Raw genomic sequence first — 4,784 nt, 5'->3', positions numbered from 1 at the left:
TGATCTTTGTTTTCTGAATGTTGAGTTTAAAGCCAACTTTTTCACTCTCCACTTTCACTTTCATCAAGAGGCTTTTGAGTTCCTCTTCACTTTCTGCCATAAGGGTGGTGTGCATATCTGTATATGGGCTTCCCAGGTGGCGCTAGCAGTAAAGAACCTGCCTGCCAATGCAGGAGATGCAAGAAACACAGGTTTGATCCTTGGATTGGGAAGATCCCCTGGAGGAGGGCATGGCAACCCCCTCCAGTATTCTTGACTGGAGAATCCCATGGACAGAGGAACCTGGTGGACTACAGTCCATAGGTTTGCAGAGAGTTAGACATGACTGAAGTGACTTAGCACTCACTCAGCTTTGTATTATAATTTAAAAGCAGAGTGTATGATGTCTCTAGCTTTGTTCTTTTTTCTCAGAATCACTTTGGCTATTTGCAGTCTTTTATGGTTGTAAATAAATTAAAATTTTTCTGTTCTATTTCTGTGAAAAATGTCATTGGGTTTTTAATAGGGATTGCATTGAATCTATAAACTATTATAGGAAAAAACAGACATTTTTAACAGTTTAATCCTTCTAATCCATGAGCACAGAATATTTTCCCCATTTTTTGTGTCTTATTTTTCAACAATATCTTATCATTTCTGGTGTTGTTTTTAGTTGTTTAAATTTATTCTTGGTATTTTTTTATTCTTTGAGATTGTGAGTTTTTTCTTGTTTTATTGAAATATAGTTGATCTACAGCATTGTGCTAGTTTCAGGTATACAACAAAGTGATTTATATGTGTGTGTGTGTGTGTGTGTGTGTGTGTGTACACACACGCATATTCTTTTTCAAATGCTTTTTTATCATAACATTTGATTATGGTTCAGAAAACATTGAGTGACTAACGTTCTCTGAAAAAATATATTGACCCTGTGTGTGTGTGGGTTGTTCAGTCATGTCTGATTCTTTATGACCCCATGGACTGTAGCCTGCCAGGCTCTTCTGTCCATGGGATTCTCCAGGCAAGAGTACTGGAGTGGGTTGTCATTCCCTTCTCCAGGTGATCTTTCCCACCCAAGGATCAAACCTGGTTCTCCCACATTGAAGGCAGATTCTTTACCACTGAGTCACAGCAAAGCCTCTGTAGACTGCAGTTATTGGGGGCAGGGAGGGTAAGGGGCAGCTGGTAAGTTAAATTTACTCTATTTTCTATTCTGAAGATGACAGAAAGTTCCACATCCAGTCTGATTATAGATATGAATGTTCCCCAAATGGCTGAGAATAAATACAACAAGAAAGGCAGAGCTGTAAAGCTAAGGGCATGTAATAGACTCTGGGAAAATGTCTCAGAAATACTCAGAGTGGCAAAAAGAAACGTTTGACTGGAATCTGAAGTTCTAGGTCATCTTGGTCTTTAGCTCCGTGCTTAAGGATGTGCATGAAAGCAATATAATGGAAACTCCCCTTTTTGTCAATAGGTGCTTCTTTGTACAGCTCCTCCACTTCCTCCTCTGTAAACCAGTTTCCCATTGCAGCCAGCAGCTCTCAAATAATCCTCCTGAATGGTGCCAGTTGCTTCATCAAAGTAAGTAAAAGCGTTTCTGATGACATCTTCCAGATCTGTACCATTTAACTTTTCACCAAACATCGTGAGAAACATGGCAAAGTTCGTGGAACCCTGAGCCTCATTCATCATGGCATCCAGATCCTCATGAGTTGGATTTTTCCCCAGGGAGGCAAGCATGCCACCCGAGTCTTCATTGTTAATGAAGCCATCTCTGTTCTAAAACATCATATTGAAGGCCTCCCTGAACTCCTGAATCTGTGACTGGTTGAACATGGACACCACACTGGAGGTTGTGCACTGGGGGTGCTTCTTGGTGGTCTTGGTCTTTGCTCTTTTGCTCGACATGGTGGCAGTTAAATCCCTGCTCAGCTGCGACAATCCGAAAGCTTCAGGGATCCCCTTGCTGCCCTTTCTGCCACTACCAAATTGCTTCCCTGAATGCTTTTTCATTATAGATTATTATGAAATATTGAATACAGTTTCCCATGGTATACAGTGGGTCCTTGTTGTTTATCTATTTTACATATAATAATGTGTATCTGTTAATCCCAAGTTCCTAATTTATTCTCCCCACCCTGATCGCCTTTGGTGACCATGTATGTGTCTTCTATGTCTGGGAGTCTGCTTCTATCTTGTAAATAAGTACATTTGTACCATTTTTTTATGTTCCACATATAATATTTGCCTTCCTCTGTCTTACTTACTTCACTTGATTATCTCTAGGTCCATCCATGTTTCTGAAAGTGGCATTATTTCACTTGTTTGTCTGAGTAATATTTCACTATATATATAGACCACGTCTTCTTCATCCATGTATCTGTTAATGGACACTTAGATTGTTTCCATGTCTCAGCTATTATAAATAGTGCTTCTGTGTATATTGGGGTGCATGTCTCTTTTAGAATTAAAGGTTTGTCTGAGTATATGCCCAGAAGTGGGAGTGCTGGATCACATAGTAGCTCTATTTTTAGTTTGTAAGGAATTTCCATACTATTTTCCATGGAATAGGAGGCTTCTTTTTTCTCCACATCCTCTCTTCAGTTCAGTCCAGTTACTCAGTTGTGTCTGACTCTTTGTGACCCCGTGGACTGCAGCATGCCAGGCTTCCCTGTCCATCACCAACTCCTGGAGCTTGCTCAAACTCATGTCCACTAAGTCTGTGATGCCATCCAACCATCTAATCCTCTGTCGTCCCCTTCTCCTCTTGCCTTCATTCTTTGCCAGCATCAGGGTCTTTTCCAAGGAGTCAGTCCTTCATATCAGATGGCAAAAGTATTGGCGCTTCAGCTTCAGCATCAGTCCTTCCAATGAACATTCAGGACTGATTTCCTTTAGGATTGACTGGTTTGATCATTTTTTAGTCCAAGGGACTCTCAAGAGTCTTCTCCAACACCACAGTTCAAAAGCAGCAATTCTTTGGCACTCAGCCTTCTTTACGGTCCAACTCTCACATCCATACATGACTACCAGAAAAACCTTAGCTTTGACTAGATGGACCTTTGTCGGCAAAGTAATGTCTCTGCTTTTTAATATACTGTCTAAGTTTATCATAACTTTTCTTCCAAAGAGTAAGATTCTTTTAATTTCATGGCTGCAGTCACCGTCTGCAGTGATTCTGGAGCCCAAGAAAATAAAGTGTGTCACTGTTTCCATTGTTTCCCCATCTATTTGCCGTGAAGTAATGGGACCACATGCCATGATTTTTGAATGTTGATTTAAGCCAACTTTTTCTCTCTCCTCTTTCACTTTCATCAAGAGGCTCTTTAGTTTCTCTTCACTTTCTGCTATAAGGGTGGTGTCATCTGCATATCTGAGGTTACTGATATTTTTCCCGGCAATCATGATTGCAGCTTGTGCTTCATCCAGCCTGGCATTTCACATGATGTACTCTGCATATAAGTTAAATAATCCGGGTGGCAATATACAGCACTGACATACTCCTTCCCCAATTTGGAACCCGTCCATTGTTCCATGTCCGGTTCTAAATGTTGTCTCTTGACCTGCATACAGACTTCTCAGGAGTCAGGTAAGGTGTTCTCGTACTCCCATCTCTTGAAGAATTTTCCACAGTTTGTTGTGATCCACATAGGCAAAGGCTTTGGTGTAGTCAATAAAGCAGAAGTAGATGTTTTTCTGGAATTCACTTGCATTTTCAATGATTCAACAGATGTTGCCAATTTGCTCTCTGATTCCTCTGCCTTTTCTAAATCCAGCTAGAATATCTGGAATTTCTCAGTTCAAGTACTGTTGAAGCCTCACTTGGAAAATTTTGAGCATTACTTCGCTAGCATGTGAGATGAGTGCAATTGTGTGGTAGTTTGAACACCCTCTCTAGCGTTTATTATTTGCAGACCTTTTGGTAATGGAAATTCTGACTGGTGTGAGGTGATACCTCATTGCAGTTTTGATTTACATTTCTTTAATAATTAGTGATGGTGAGCATCTTTCCATGTGACTGTTGGTCATCTGTATGCCAAAGCAAGCCTGAGAAAAAAGAACACAAACTGAAGGCATAACCTTACCAGACTTTAGACACTACTACAGTTCAGTTCAGTTCAGTCACTTGGTCGTGTCCGACTCTTTGCGACCCCGTGAATCGCAACACACCAGGCCTCCCTGTCCATCACCAACTCCCGGAGTTCACTCAGACTCATGTCCATGAGACACTACTACAAAGCTACACTAATCAAAACAACAGGGTATTGGCCAAAAAAAGCACACATATTCATCAATGGAACAGAATAGAGCCCAGAAATAAATCCACACACCTAAGATCATTTAATCTTCAACAAAGGAGGCAAGAATATACAATGGAGAAAAGGTAGTCCTTTCAGCAAGTATTGTTGGGAAAGCTGAATGGCTTCATGTAAATCAATGAAGTTAGAACACATCCTCACACCATATACAAAAATAAACTCAAAATGGCTTAAAGACTTAAATATAACACAGCACATAAAATTCCTAGAAGAGAACAGAGGCAAAACATTCTGTGTGATAAATCATATCAATGCTTTCCTAGATCAGTCTTCCGAGGCAAAGGAAATAAAAGCAAAAATAAATAAATGGAACCTAGTCAAACTCACATGCTTGCCAGAAAAGGAAACCATAAAGAAAATGAAAAGACAATGTATGGAATGGGAGAAAATATTTGCAAATAATGCAGCCAAGTGCTTAATTTCCAAAATATACAACAGCTCGTAGAGCTCAATTAAAAAAAAAATTTAAAAACTGGACAGAAC

General features: G+C 40.0%; 1 pseudogene; it reads right to left on the bottom strand.

Moving 5' to 3' along the window:
- Positions 1-1,334: 1,334 nt before the first annotated feature.
- Positions 1,335-1,899, bottom strand: LOC104994842 (annotated as a pseudogene).
- Positions 1,900-4,784: the final 2,885 nt, after the last annotated feature.

The sequence above is a fragment of the Bison bison genome, unplaced genomic scaffold, assembly GCF_000754665.1.
Source record: "Bison bison bison isolate TAMUID 2011002044 unplaced genomic scaffold, Bison_UMD1.0 scf7180017864268, whole genome shotgun sequence".
NCBI classification, from domain to species: domain Eukaryota; kingdom Metazoa; phylum Chordata; class Mammalia; order Artiodactyla; family Bovidae; genus Bison; species Bison bison.
Note: the sequence above shows the minus strand (reverse complement) of the source record. Positions and strands in the feature narration are given on the sequence as shown.